This window comes from Argiope bruennichi, chromosome 8, assembly GCF_947563725.1.
Source record: "Argiope bruennichi chromosome 8, qqArgBrue1.1, whole genome shotgun sequence".
Lineage (NCBI taxonomy): Eukaryota > Metazoa > Arthropoda > Arachnida > Araneae > Araneidae > Argiope > Argiope bruennichi.
In genome coordinates this window covers 9,843,763-9,860,877 of record NC_079158.1, presented here as the reverse complement: position 1 = coordinate 9,860,877, position 17,115 = coordinate 9,843,763, and the positions used below count along the sequence as shown (strand labels likewise).

Genomic DNA, 17,115 nt, shown 5'->3' with positions numbered 1-17,115 from the left:
CCCCGCTCTTGCAATTCGTTTATCGTTCATTATGTTTCATTTCATTTTAATATATTTAAATTATATCGTTGAAAGCAAAATCTTTTTTTTTTCTTTTCATGTTATGATATTTTTGTCAAGAATTTTAGAGTTTTCAATAATTTATTTAAAAATCCTTAAGAAATAAATTAACGAAATAAATGCCTTAGAGTTTAACTTACTTTAAAGTACATTCAAAATTAATTTTAAAATACATCTCGGATTGTGTAGTCTTATCCTTCATGTTTCTGACATCCAATCGGTGACCATGTATTCGATTCGACCACGTATTAAAATTCTGCTTTATTCATTTCTTATAAAAATTACGATTTTGAATACTTTGTTTAGAATTCTGCATGTAATATTTAAAATTTTCAGAATATAAGTGTATTCTTTATCAAGCTATTCGGACATGCATAGGGCAAACGTTGTTCTGCCATATGAATTATTTCTAGTGAATATTTTGGTTGTTAATTAAAGAATAACGAATGCATTGTAAGTGTGTGGGGATGGGATCTATGACAGAAAGGGGAATGGAGCGCTACAGACGATGATCGCCGATAAAAACACACACACACACACACACACACACACACACACACACACACACACACACACACACACACACACACACACACACAAAACAACAACGACAACCATTCATTTTCTCAATACAATGTATTTCATTAACGTAACGAACATATACATTGTTTGATCTCTTAAAAGTTAAACGTAAAGTGAAAAAAAAAATACATTTTTTATCCTAAAGTATAAAAATGAAATAAAGAAAATCAATATTCATTTCGAAGAGCAATTTTTGTGCACGATATTTTTTCTCAGTCCGTCTTTAGCCAATATAAATAAGCTCGATAGTTTGCCCACGCGAGAACATGCCATGTGTGAAAAACATGGTGTGCCCAAATCTAAGCCGCAAATAGACATCTTTTGGCCTTGCGACTTACTGATTGTCATTGCGAATGGCAATCTAATATTAAATTGAACGCGTTTGAATTCAGTTGCCACGTCTGTGAGAATCACTGGAATTCGCGGCAGGAAAACATTTTCTGCTCCGAATTTGCCATTCAAAATGGTGGCTTCGATACCGTTTTTGATCAATTTTTTAATGACCAATCGCGTGCCATTGCACAGCCGTTGTGGGTTCAAATTCCGAAATAAAATAACCGTAGATCCAGTTTTCAGTCGTAGAAGGTGTGGCGACATGCCTGGCAAATCCAGTAAGTTCAAAAACTCTGTTGGTTAATTTATAGCTTCGTTAGCATTGCAAACTGTATCGATCGATTTGTATGATACCAAGGCGCCTGGTAACGACTGCGGTATATTGAAGTTTAAATCGTCAAAGTCCACGTTTTTTGCTGCCATAAGGGCACTTTCTGCCAGCTACGCGTGATTTATATATTGTGTGGGAAATATGCAGTCAATGAGAGCCTTTTGAAAATCAACGATAGTGCAGAAATTAGTGCACAATTTTATGCATCCAGTATTTTCATACACAGCAACTTTTCCATATCTAACAATTGGTCCGAGAATGTATCAGCAGATAGCTTTTGTAGCATTTGGACGCGCATCTTCGACATGCGTAATTATTTGGATATAGTTCATACAAAAAATACTAAATTCGCGATAAAAAATAGGTGGGGGTAGGAGGGTAACAATTTGGGGTTATAGGTATCTTTTAATGCCAAATAAAAAAAAATAAAATTTGTTGAAAATAGAAATTCTGGATAAGGACACCCTAATTACCTAGCGTTATGAAATAAATTTTACGACCTATTCTCATACCTTTCAAATACACAAAAATTTCATAAAAATCGTAGAGCCGTTTCGGAGGAGTACGAACACAAACACCGTGACACGAGATTTTTATATATTAGATATTACTGTATTATATATCTTAGCTTAATTCGGTAATTGTATCTATTCCTTTTCCCGTTAGCAATCAAATGTTGTGGGCTTGTTTTATTGACATTTTGACTGTCATGTGACACCCTTCCGATTGACACACACACACTTTAATTAGCTAATATCTATTACCTAATTAAATAAATCTTTCTCTACTGCCGATACTAGATCGTAAAGGGATAATCTAGTCAGATACGAATCACAAGTGTAAAACACGGCAGTAAATGCAATAAAGAAACTTATTACATATTTTGATAAAGAAAAAAAGAGCCAAAGAGCTAATACTAAGAATTCTTCGATTAGTTTCGCTTTATATATTTGTTTTTTCAATTAAATGAACATACAAATACTTTGCCGGTTCATTCTATAAATAAATCATTTTTTGCATTACTTTTGCATAATAAGCATTTACTTATTATCATCGTTAATGTGCGTACTCACTTTTTTTTTTGTCAAAATGTAACATGCAATAATTTAAAGAGTGGAATTTAAATCAATAAAAAATCATCTGTAGCTCTAGCAATTCAAATACTAGCTTAGTGCGCACCTTATTTCACCAAAAATGCCAGCTGTATAAAGTTGCCAAGCAAGATGTCTGACCATATAAACAATGTTAAACTACTACAGTTATAAACGATTTTTATAAAAATTGGATTTATTGACCACGATTGTTTTTATCCAAGAACATTTATTTCTGGACCTTTATGGGTCAATCCCTGAGTTTTCATTGAATTCTGTTGGTTATTAATCACAATTCTCATTTGAAATTGGCCATTACTTATTGAATTCTGAAATAACGAATTTTTGCAAACCGGCTACGCCTGTTTATATTTTAGACAGTACAATTTGAACACGAGATGCCTTTGACATCTGAAGAAGGCACCGGGCATAATTTTTTACCTTAAGCATACTGTTCGCTAGAAGCGGGAATTCAGTAGCTTCACTAGGTCATTATACTTAATGATTCTGAGTATAACAAGAGCAGCATAAGGAAAACACCCGCTTCTAATAGTCTTCGCTACTAGATACTGATGTTCTTAAGAAATTAGAAGGAATAAATACACACACTAAACGGAACTAATTTTTCCATGGGAACAGTGAACGATTTAGGAATTGCTATGAAAAGAAGCAGCGAAAATTTTCAGTGATGCAACCATCGTTTTGTCGGAGCCATGCATATTTCGAAACGTAGACATAAAATTCTCAAATACAACATCTCTCGAAATATTTCTGATCATAATTTCTGATTATCCCTATTATCAGACATCGGATTATTGAACATTAACATACGTAGCGAATAATCCCGTAAACCCACGTAACGAACAATAAATCGCAAAGAAATTCCATTGAACATTAACGTATTAAAAATGAGAATTGTGACAAGACAAAATAAATACAAACGTTTCAAAATGCTCGAGCAGATATTTTTTTTTTGTTTCTTTTCTGACAAAATACTGAAAAAGACGATTTTAATTAGAATAAAGTAAATCGATAAGAATTGCAGATACATTTATCTCTTCACTTTTAAAATAGAATATTTTATTATCAGTAATATTTATTAAAAGTAAAAAAACGCAATTTGAATTCTTTTACACATGTTTATTTGTCGATTTCCAATTTTCCTTTCTTATAAAATTGCTACAATAGGTGTACAACTCAGCAAGCGAAAAACATTGTAAGTAAATCAGTATTAGGATTACCAGTAAAAAAAAAATTCCGCTTCTTAACTCGAGGACACGATAAACTAGGATTCAACCGCAAAAGTGAAATATTTTTGTTCACAGGAATTTTAAACATTTAACAATATTTGTTGACGTTCAATTAATGTTAAGAAACATCGCCTTTATAATGTAACATTTTCGTGATTATTTTTTTTTTTTTTTTACAGTTACAGGTTTTTGATAAAAGATTTGTTAATGATTTTAGAGTTTTCTTAATTATAAATTAACATTAATTTATGTAAAAATTTTACGAATGCGGTACCATGCAGAAATTTTTTAAATTCCATAATATGTTTTTACCATGAATTACAAAATACATTACACAAGATTAATATAAGATTAAAAATGAAGACGGCAAAGCCATTTTAACGTGGTAGAAAGCGGGCAATATGCTATCAAACGTCAAGTGCTATTATAAAAGAAATAAAATGACGTAATAAGAAATGCCTTATTATTCTGTAAATATTAAAAATGGGATAAAAATTCCAGGTTATATGGAATATTTCGGAAAAATTGAGATTTTGATGGTATTGTTTTGACATTTATATCTTTCGCAAAGAAATTAGAAGAAACTGGAATTATAAGCAATTAAGAATTAAAAGGATTTATAAAATAGAAATATTACAAATGCGAACTAAAATATTATATAGCTAATTGAAAAATATTTAATCTTATTTGCATACTGTATAAATAATGTTAAATATATGTACTATACACAAATTAAGATTCTCAATCAATTTAAGTTTTTTTACAGGATGAAATTTTATAGGTATAAACTGTATGCAAATTTGAAAGCTTTTCGATTCTTCGCTCAATTTGGGGGGCTTTATTTTTAAAGCAATAAATATCGTAAGGGGAAAAAATCCCGATTTTGTTTAGTAGAAATTGAAATATATTATGCAAACACGATTCCAATGCGTTGCTTCAATGCATTTCTATCAGCGCGTTTCCATCTTCTATCGCGTGGTGAAGATTTTGAACTCCACAATTTCAAATAAATACAAGAAGGAATTTTAAGTCTATTTATCGATTTCTTTAAGATCCTATTTATGTAATGTTACAAGATCTTACGTTCTTAGCCTAATAAATTCACATTTAACTTGTGAAACAACTTGACAGTAAAATACGACAGTTTATAGTTGAAAATCCAACTTAATTGCAGCTTGCGTTTTGTGGAAAAAAAAAAAAAATCTAAGAATAAAAAATGAGTATAGAAAAAGTTTGGATTTTAAACCAAGAATGGCATAATTCAGGCAATTTAGAAATGGCAACTTATTTTAAAATACATTTTTAGATAAATAGGAACTCCCTAACGATCAGCAAGTGCAACAGAAAAATGCATATAATTCACAATTTATATCTTTAATTCGAATTGAAATCTTTTTTTAATATTATAGAACTAAAAATGTATCAGATATTTTAGACATTTTTTTAAACAACATCTTCATTACAAGACAAATTTTAAAGAGCTAGAGAAAAATTCCAATTCGCCAAATTCTATTTCATTTCAAATCTAGTTTTTTCTATTTTCTTGAAGTTTATTATTAAGAGCCTTATTTTTAGTTTTCAAGTATTATTAAAATTTAGGCATTAATCTCCGACGTTTCTGCTTTCATTTCGAATTAATTCAACTGCTATAAAAATTTTCGACAACCTATTATTCGGTATACGAATTAAGTTCCTAGGAAATTTTGAATTTGCACAAAAGCAAAATTTGAAAAAGACAAGCTATTGTGCAATTAAATACAAAATGAATACGAAATGCACACATTTTATTTTATGTTTGGAGGTACATGAATATCGGTTGCATGATTATTACAACATCAAAAATCAAACAACAATGCATTTAAAGTAAGAAGTCTATAAATTCCAAGGCAAATTGACTTCTGTTATTAAATATAGACTTAACAGGAAATTCAAATAGTTAAAGATAAAGCATTTAATTACAGATAAATATGTTTGAGATGGAAAATTTAATACAAGCATTAATTTTTAAAATATAACAAAGATATAGCAAATGCAATGAAAAAAAGAATCTGCAAAACTTACACAAATTAATATTTAATAACATTCTGGAATCACAGTAGACAATTTAAATGTGTATTCCATATTTGAATTATTTGAATTATCCAAGATTAAACACAAAAATTATTCAGAAGGGAATGCTTTCTGCGAATTATACTTCCGAAGAAAGTTCATAATTCAGAACTCGCAAGATTTTCTAGTAATACTGAAAAAAGAAATTAAAAACAGTACGCGCTACTTATGTAAAATTCATCCCATCCATTCACCGTTTTTTATCAAAGAATTTTATTCCTAAGAAGTCTACCGAATATAATAATTTTTATTCATGTTAATCGGATGGGCGCGTCGGTTTTTTTTTCTTTCTTTCTTTTCTCTAAAAAGGCACTGATTATCGTGGTGATCAATCACAATAATCAAATGCTTTCCAAGAATCAAAGGATTTTTTGACTGGCTGGCCGGCCGAGCCAATCAATTCATCCTTTAAACGCGAATGAATTTAAGTAAAATTAAAATCCTCAACGATAAGATTTAGAATTTAAGATCAATTATTTTAAACTTGCCATTAACCATTTCTAACTTTATTTTTTTCAAATTTCACAAGTTTAGATTAAACGTTAGCTGCAAATGGATGCAATGAAAATGTATATTTATGGAGACTATAAAAATATTTTACTATCTGTTTAAGAGATTTAAATTAGTGAGTATAAATTTACCGTTTCTTTAAATTTCAATCTAGGTACAATTAATGCTGGGCATTTTCGAACATTAAGATACAACAGTTAACAAAGATTACACACAGGAGCAATTATACCTCAATTTTAAATTACAGTCCAAATAACTAAACATCTTCAAATTCTAAATTAAAATATAAGTAGAATACAATTTATCAAACTGCAAATATCTTGTGTGCTAAAAATACCTTTGTGTTTCAGAAATATTTTCTAAAAATTTTAAACAATCATTAAAAAGGTATGAATATTGACAGTTTTTAGTCTCATATTTCATACACATCATACAGGCATTTCCATCTCTTGGCATATGTATACATGAATATGCGTTACGATAGAAAAACAAATGAATGCATATTATACGCTTATCATAGAGAATTTCATTAATTTAGATTGGTTTAGTTTGTGACAATTCTTGTAAATTTAGAGTTTTTGAGCTCCATTAACGTAAATTAGGCATGAAAAAAAATTCTCTTTTGTACATTTAAGGCTAATATTTCAAAGATAAAAGTCAAGATCCTTATAGAATCCAAAATGTATCAGTATACTAACATTATACTCTTATTAGAACCATTGAAATATCAAAAAATTCAATCGCAAAATAAAGATCTAGAAATGGGCAACGATTATGAAGCCGCTTTCATATTTACTGCATTGCCTTCAGTACAAATATGAAAACAGAGAGCTACAATTTTTATAAAATTGATAAAGTACAGAGCAAAAAAATTCTGATCCAATACAAAAACAGTTAATATTGACAATAAAAATGCACAAATTTCTACAATCGTGCAGTGGCAATCCGATTTAAAACTGTCTAAAATGGCTAATAGCTTGAAGATTCATTCTGGATTGACAATTTATATCAGAGGAATGCACCATGAAAATTATCGTGGTCGTTTATTTCGCACTAATTGCAGTTCTATGATCGAAGTTGCGATTCCTGCCTATATTGCCGAGTCAATGAGAGTTCTGTTTAAGGTCTTGTCAATTGGTTCAACTCTACTGACCGATTGTAGTTAGCAATAAAATTTTAAAATACAGTTATAGCTGTTCTATAGAAAAACTGAATCGAATGTTCACTCTTTCAGGAAATAGTATATAGATTGATAATATTTGATCTTGCTGGCAGATTAAGAAACTGATCAATGCAAAAGTATTTCATAACCTATCTATTTTTTTCCGCATTCTTATTTCTAGAGAAGAGAATAGTATTATGATTGAATGAACTGAATATGCAACAATATTTTAGTGTTCCATTTACAAGCAGTTTGAAAAAAAAAATGTCCAAGAAATCATTGTAAAACAAAATTTTGTTTGAAGGGACAAATACTCGTTTTGAAAAACAGATGATCCAAATAAGAGGCTTACCAATGAACTCTACGCCAAATTTCAAGATTGGCGAAACATGAAGAATTTCTACATTTATCAAAATATTTCTTCAAGAATATGCAAGCATTCAGAGGACGTAGTCGTTAAAATAGAAGAGAGCCATCTCAAAGATGTACAGACAACCAAAGACAAGTCAACGCTGGCCATATCACATTCCCTATCTGGGCAGATTTAAGGGTTTAAATTTCTTTAATAAATAAGATGCATTGAGCTTGTTTCTCAGGGTTTCAAACTTGATAAACTATCCACGGGAACTGTTGGATCGCCATCCATTAAATTGTAAGGGCTCTAGATGGGGTCTGTGTTGTGACGAGTTCCGGGGAAACGTGTCAGGATCTGAAAAGAATGAATATTGATATGAAACGATCCACCAAGAAGCATGGAGTTGAATAACCGATTTCATTCCGTTCTTTAAATTCTTATCGATAATTCAAAAAATCTTAAATGAATTTACTTGCGATTTTATTATTGAGAAAACCTAAATAAATCCACTTTTAAACAAGGAACTTTTTCGAAATGCTCACAAACAATTCGTCTTTTGAAAATGAAGTATACGTTTTCAGTACAATTTTAAAACTATTATGCAAGCTTTATTTTATCTTTCTAGAATCTTTCGAGATTCATGCGTGTATTTATTCATCATGAAAGTCGGAAATTTTGCAAAAAATGAATAATCAAATAGCACCAGATGATCTACGTTATTTAATAGACTTTAAAATATGAAAGGTTGTCATCAATTTGTCAAGGCACTTGTTAACTTTTAAATCGGTTTCTAAACAAACACGTAGCGGAAGGGGGAGGAGCAAAGATTCGCTGAAATTTCATTTTGTAGAGTTAAAAGTGAAATTTCCTAGATTGTCAAATAACGTTTTACGACTTTACCGATATATAAGATTGTACCCGTTGCGTCTCATGAAAGTTGAAAAAATATTAAATTTTGAAATGTCCAGTATTGTTGGTTTATTTTAACAAATAAATTTACCGAAGATCGCAAGAAAACGAAACAAAATTTACTCGAAATTTTTTTGTTCCATCCATCATAAGTATAGAAACAGGTAGTCTGAAAAGTTTTACAGAAATGCAACGTTTCTTTTAAGATGGATGGCATGCTGATTGCCTACATAGGCTGACTATTCTCAGCCAACCAATTACCTCCACATTATGTGTGAGAGATTAAACTTGTGATACCACATGCACTTCAGTTCTAATGTTGAGACGTCGTTCCAAATATTAAATCGATTTCAATAAATTTTTCCTATTAGATTTTGTTGCGCATCGTTATTGCCTCAGGAATATTTTTTGAATGAACCAAATAAAATGGTCAGTTCCATTATTTTCCGAAACTTACTTGCACATGAATTTCACACATTTCGATGTCATTCCCATCATCCAACACAATTGGCTTCAGTGGTTCGGCGTGCATACTGAACTGATGAAACAGGACTACGGCCAGTTGAAAATGCCTTTATCCAACAAAACCGATATAGATCGTAGGCTGTTCAACTTATGAATACCTACAAAATATTTATCGTTTGATAACTAAATGATTTGTACAATTTTAATTTAGCACGATAAATATCATAATTCGAAAAACTTACCGATATCACTTCGGTACAACGCTGTGAAAACCATCCCTCTTGGGAATCCACATCGATAGAATTTGTGTGTAGATCTGACAGGGTAGTCACTTTATAGATGGAGGATTGACGCTGTTCCATTGATCCGGTAAATAGCACAAAAAGGTACCGTCTGTAGCGAGTTGCTCTAATATCCAGTGCAGATAAATGTTCTTCGTTGGCTAGTTCCATGGCATTGCATTTCGCTTAAGTGAGCGAAAAACCAAACGAATCCAATAGATAATCTAAGTCATACCAATTAATATGATGATCTTTTCAAGCTTCCGGTTAATTTTACTTCAAAAATTCATTCAAATTCACATTTATTCTTTCTGTTCATTGGATGAAAGCTATACAAGAAGCAATCTGCAAGATTCTCTCCCTTGCCGCATTAGACTATACAGGTAAAATCCGCATAATTTAGGCATTCTCGCCTCTTAGAAGTCACTTGTGCGGAATAAACGGAGATTATGAATATTCTTCCGCATTCAATCAACAGACCAGAAGTAACGACTTTAATTTATTAGAAACTTTCAGATGATTTTTTAAAAAATCTTATTGGAGAGCCGAGTAATTTTTCCGGGATAAAGAATTCCAAAACCTATTAGAGAACCTTAACTACAGGGGACTTCTCTTGCCGTTATATTAAATAATTTTACAAAACTATTCTTGCTGGAATGACAGATTTTGCAAATTTCAGTTCTTAAAGTATAATTAAAAATTATAATTTTATACACCGTCGCAAAATTAAGACAGGAGGCTCAGTGATCAATTCATCGTATTCGAAAATTTAAAATATGGGGATATGATTATATGGAAGAAAAAATAAAGACGGAATAAACGAAGCATACATCCGCAAAACAAGGCTGTATACCATACAAAGTTGTATACTTTTGAAGTTATGAAAAAAGTTAAGGACTTTTTTATTTCACTAACTAAATGAAAGAGCAACATGAAATTAACCTAATCTACGTAATTTTATACAATTCCTGAATATATCAATTCTGAGACATTTTTAATTTACCTGGAATGTTTCATCCAACTTAATCGATGCAATTACATCCTTACGATACATTTTCCTCCTCCTTTCGATTGCCCTTTCATCCAAATACAATTTAAATTCTCCCTTTTCATTCACGCCATTATCCAGATTTCAGTTTTAAAATAGAGATTTGTCATATTTAAAGCTATATAATCAAAATTTGCAGATTCGGGAAATAGATTTCAACGGCGCAAGTACTTTATTTAGAAAGAATTATATACATAATTATATTACATCTTAAATATCAATTCACTCCACGATTGATATGCCATATCGTGTCAAACAAGCGTTTGCTATGGGATGTCAACCGCGAATAAATAACGATACGGTTAAGATATTTGTCAAAACGTAACTTACAAGATCAATTTTTATATTATAGATTGAGGATTTTATTACAAAAGTGAAAAGAAGTAACAATAGTGCGAAACGCTTTAGAACATTTCGAACAGATAATGAAGGTATAATATGCATTAAGGAAACTGAACCATTTCTTTTCTAGAGGGCAAGAAATGCAAGTTAAATTTTAACGGATGATTGAAAGCCAATTTTTAATCCGAGTTGCAGAAATTTTGAAATGAATCTAAGGTTAATTCCCGAAAACGATCACTTCCTTTTTCTAATGCCTCCTTAATTAAGTGAATACAATTAGAATAATTTACATCCAAAATATTTTTTAGTCGGCATTTTAAGGAATTAAGATATTTTACTAGCTAGCAAATTTTAATAAAAGACTCCGGCATGGAGAAAATTTTGGTTTACAAACACTATCAACAATATGAATTAGAATCTTCTCCCTTCATTAAAAAAATTCATTCGAGTATCATGGGTCGATTCTAATCACACCATGGAGATCTTATTTCGATTATTATAGTAGTTATGAAATGCAATTGTTGCTTTGGGCTGTAATTTGTAAATATTTTAGGAAATGCCATCACAAAGCTAACTTCAATTTTAATCTATTTATCTACTAAATTATCATTAAATCTCGATTTAAGATTTCAATACATGGTAGAAATTTCGAAATATTATCAGTTTATATATTTAGATGAAAGTCTTGCTGTCAAAGTAGTGGAATTTAAATACAAAGGTGTTTAACATATAGGAAGGACACTGGTAATTTTAAGTCCACTTCAATTCTACCCAATATTTTCTTAAAACTAAGCCTCCCCATAGTCCGGCATTCTAACACACACACACACATTGCCCACGCCACCACCAAATACCTCTCGCACACACACACCCATTGCCCACGCCTCCGCCAAATTCCTCTCGCGCACACACACACATTGCCCACGCCTCCGCCAAATTCCTCTCGCGCACACACACACATTGCCCACGCCTCCGCCAAATTCCTCTCGCGCACACACACATTGCCCACGCCTCCGCCAAATTCCTCTCGCGCACACACACATTGCCCACGCCTCCGCCAAATTCCTCTCGCGCACACACACAATGCCCACGCCTCCGCCACCACCAAATTCCTCTTGCACACACACACAATGCCCACGCCTCCGCCACCACCAAATTCCTCTCGCACACACACACATTGCCCACGCCTCCGCCACCACCAAATTCCTCTCGCACACACACACATTGCCCACGCCTCCGCCACCAAATTCCTCTCGCACACACACATTGCCCACGCCTCCGCCACTATCAAAATACTCTCGCTCACATTACCAATGCTTCTGTCTCCATCAAAATCTAATTATCTATCGCACACGCATTACCCACACCGTCGCCACCAAAATCCCAAATTCACTCGCGCGCTTTTCCCATGCCAACTCCACCATAAATCCACAATTCTCTATTATGGGGATTGCCACAACGACTACCTTCAAAACCAAATATTCACACATTATCCATACTGATATAACGACCATTATTACAACTAAATATTTACTTTTACACACACGCTCGCGCACCGCTGCCGACCCCACTACTACCACATAACTCTTGCACACAATCACATACGCTGCAAACACTACTTCAGTTCCACAATTTGTTCCTTTCCCTCGCCGCTGACACCGTAAACATCAAAACTGCATACAATATCCAATACGATTAATTGACTCAGGATAGTTATCCAAAATCCAATGGCTGAATACCCTACAGCGTTTTATCGCACATATTCTCACATTCTTTTATATTGTCACTCCAAGCTACGATATTGCACAGAATTCACTCCTCACATTACTTCTACGTAAAACGATTTTATTCGTTTATCGTCACCATGCATTAGATGGGAAAAAAGCCTTCATAATACATATCGCCACGCAATTCTCATTCGAATAATGCATTTTGGCAAACTGAATTTAAAAACATGCTATTTGGATGCACGAATCTGATCTATGACAAGGTGCTTAATTGTAAACCTTTCTTGGCTTGGTATATTCGAGATAGAAAACTATAGAAATCTCAAAATATTCGACAGCATTCTACTTGTATGAATACGAGCCCAAATACCTTTTTCTGAATTTCAACAAATAAAACTTCAAAAATCTAACGTTAATTTAAAGTAATCGGACCGAAATGTTACGAACGCCTATTTTACATTATAGCATTTGCAATAATTCACGATTTCAGCAAGTAAGTTGTAAATATCAAGTAATGAAAATGGGTAATAAATAGTTCCAAGTAAAGAATACAAGCAATATATAAAACAAATATGTTAATGTAATTTAGATTTATTCAATTAAGGCAAATCTACACAAAGGAAGTTAACACAAATAGAGAGTCTAGACTAAACATATGAAGTTGTACCAATAAAAAGCAATTTAATTTTTTTAAATGTCATTAACAGCTTGAAACTAAATATAACAAATTAATTCAAAAAGCAAGAGTAAATAATGAAATTTCTGATCGAAATCTTAATGCGCAGCGAATTCCAAATGCTTATAAGTGAAGAGCTTTCATTTCATAATTATAGAACATCTTAAAAAGGTCCTATGAAAATTTAGAATTTCAGTAATATTGATTTTCTTATACTCTCGCCTCCATTATGCTGACAATCGGAAAATTTATTACTCAATCGAGATCAAGCATTTATTGATTTCATAACTAACAAGATTTTGAAAATGTAAAAGTAAATTTTAATTATATTTTCCAATTCTTTTACATTTCTTGCCCTCCAGAATAAGGAAAGTTCCGTTATCTTTATGCATGCTTGAACCTCGATTTTTCCAAATGTTAAGCATTCAACACTATCGTTTCAATAATGATATATTTAAAATTCCCTAATATACAAAACCATTAGGCCTTGGCGTTTGGAATTTTAATATCTAAACCTTTAAAGGAATTTTTTTGATTCAATAACTCGCAATCACCGTTTAATAAAGTGAACGCACTCGAAAATAAAATTTCCAACTTTTCAAGAATTTGGATCAATTTTACCATATGAATTCGCAAGCTAAAATTTGAAGTCAGATGCATTAAGTGTTATTAACGAGTTTGAGTTAGTGTTTAATGGTACAAAAGCTATATAATTAACGAATCTCTATTACATTGAATGAATACACTGAAATTAATAAAAGAGGGATCGAGACGAAACAAGGAATAAGTTGGATGGAGCATTCGAGATGAATTAGAAATATCCCAAAATAGATTTTAGAATTTGAAGGCTTTAAACAGAATTAGAATCAATACTTGATGTAAAAATATTTGAAAATTAGTGTTTTTTCTGAATCTTGAATAAAACTGGACTATTGCTCTGAATTTAGATATTTAGGGATATTCATCTTGCACCGATTTTAAAATATCGATTTTTCAAAAATATTTAACTTTCGTTTTAGATTCTAGGGGATTTCACTTATTGCAAAATTACTTTTTCAAAGTTATTCGTTTCCTTTTCCATTCATTATTCCTGTCTTGGGAAGAATTCTATAGATTCATATTCTAGATCATCTTCTGTAATTTTTAAGTTATACGATTTTTAAATTATTCAGAAGCTTTTGAAATACAAAAATTGAAACTACTGGTTTTGCGAAAGAAAAGAATTCATATCTCTACATATTCCACAGAGGCAAGCTCTAAGTGATTAGGATGCCAGAATTATGCTGACATACCTGTTAATCTAATTCGATAGAATAGAAAATTGGAAATATTTTTCCATCAACCAAAATCGACATGCGATTAAGATAGGCGGCGTTCTATTCTCAAGTCAACTTGGAACCAGTCCTGGATTTTCTATCTAGCACTGGAAGAACGACACTTGCAGCAACGATGTCCTCCTTCTATACTGTCCATCATGCAAGAGGATTTTGCACATAACGATACAGGTGGTGCTTGCATTTCATATCCCAAATTATCATTTTATGAAGCGACCTAAAAAGAAAACTATTGGTTAATCATTGCGTAGATTATAAATGGTTATTAGTTTCTGAATATACAGAGATGGCAGAAAGTTTAAAAAATGGTTTGGCAGAAAATATGTAAATTTTAATAGACTAGACGAATCAACGAATGCATTTCCATTACTGAATTTCAATGAAACCGTCTTTAATTAAAAATAATTCGTTTGAGAAGTTTATTTTTTTAACTCTGTAGTTTTCATATTCTAGTAGTTTTTGGTATTGGATTGCATGATTAAGTTCAATTTTTATACGAGTGTATCAAGTTTGAGCAAATAATGTATTAAATGATAACACCCGAAATTCAACCTTCACTTTAAACAAATTCAGCACCACATCAGCGGGAGCAATGATAAACATCTAGAACCAATTAACAAAAGATGCATCATTAGACGGCATCCTAACCGGTGTTAATGGGGTTTACAACATTAAAAATAAAAATCATACATTGGAGAGGCAAAGATTAAGCTATGCAAACCTCTCACCTTATAGCAGGGCGCATGAGTTTACCGTTACGTTTTACGCTGAGCTATAAACCTATGCTTTTCATATTTTGCGTACAGTTAAAAAAATTCTTTCGCTCTGAAAACAAGAATGAGACTAATACAAGACCATCTTGACAATCCTGAGTTATCATAAAAGAACAGTGCATTGTTGGATATCTTCAGCATAATGTTTAGCATTTTCCATGAACTGAAGCGTCATTGTGGGCATTTTGCAGAAAATACAACGCTTTTTGAGTAGACATTTGGATTTTGAGCAAACAGTCTTTTACAAAAGATTTCTTGCCGAGTAGGCACGCACTGAGAAATGTATCCAAAATTTTCGATTAAAAATGAAATTTCGACATTCATTTCAATTCAGAAATTGAGAATTATTTCAACAACTGCGAAACATGCGGCACAGAAACATTTTTATTCGTTTCCATTAACAAAACTTTAATAATTTTCAAAGAATTAGCTCGTATCATACTAATTTCTTTCAAATATAATTGTTAACTGTAACAACGTGTATATGCTGTAATGAAAGTTGAGAATATGTTGTTAAGTAAACGCCCTTTGCATTTTTTTTTACCAAAGTTAAAATAATTTTATAATTACAATTTTGAAATCAACTTCAAAGTATAATATTCCCTTTCATTAACAAATTTAGATTGGCATCCTCAGAGGCGAAAACGAAACAGAATTCAAATCTGCTATCATGCATTCTTTTTTCAAATAAAATATTTGTTTATCTATCTATACTTATAATAAAGCTCAATGTGTGTGTGTGTGTTGGCGCTCTACAGGCCAGACCGTTCGACCAACAGCTACAGAATTTGGCACGTGTATACCTTGGAGGCCGGGAATGTGCACCTGGGGGTTATTTTTTCGAATTTTTAATTAGAATTTTATTTATTTAAAAAATAAGCGACATTTTGGCGTGTTTCTGCTATAACTTCCGAAAATATTACTGCACAAAAAAGATTTTTAAATCAAGTTAAAGATCAAAAATTTATCTTTTAAATGATACCAATGTTTTAACCTTAAAATTAAATTTCTATTTTTAATTAATTTTTAAATAAATATTTTAACGATATTTTTCAACATTTTTTTTCGTACAAAATAAAAATAAAATTTTAGCTGCACGAGCACTTTTCGCATTCGCGGGGAAAAATTAGCTTTTTTCAAACTGTTGCCATCACATTGATTAAAGCTCCAATTAAAAATAAATTAAATCTTTTTGGAAATGAAATCTGCAAAAATATAATTTTCAGCACGTGTTTGTAGGAAATGAAACAAATATGAAATATTATTTTTTCTAAAAAATAAATTCAAGAAAAATTATTTTATGTTCTTTTACACTATATATTATTAATCCAATAAATCAGTTTTATTTTAAGACAAGTTTTGTTTAATATGATCAGGATATCCATTCAAATCAGGGCCACACAGCTAATTTGTAAACCTCTAGTAATAGACACAGACTTCTAAAATGGTCTAAATGGAAAATGATTATATTTTATGTAACTTGATCCAATAAATGCTCTAATAAATAACGAATTTTTGATTTTACATAAAGCTTCTGCTGTGGAAATCCCGAACAACAAAATGTTCTTGAAACACTAATATTTTAAATAAAAAGAGTTAATTTCCAATCAACTAAATCAATCACTTAAACCGACTGATTTATGAAAATTTGAATATCACTATTCAATAAAAAAGGATAATTTTAGTTTTTCCATCGACCGTTTCAAAGAAAATACACCAATCAGCGCGCAGGTTTCTCAAGATTAATTGGCCTAAGATTATGAAAATGTTGAGTTTT

General features: G+C 31.5%; 1 long non-coding RNA gene across 1 annotated transcript; it reads right to left on the bottom strand.

The window, feature by feature from the left end:
- Positions 1–5,791: 5,791 nt before the first annotated feature.
- On the bottom strand, positions 5,792–13,729 carry LOC129981437 (uncharacterized). The gene is made up of 3 exons (XR_008785316.1): positions 9,400–13,729; positions 9,150–9,315; positions 5,792–8,137 (listed from the first exon to the last, which is right to left on the bottom strand). It is a non-coding gene; the product is annotated as an uncharacterized LOC129981437 (long non-coding RNA).
- Between the last annotated feature and the right edge of the window lie 3,386 nt (positions 13,730–17,115).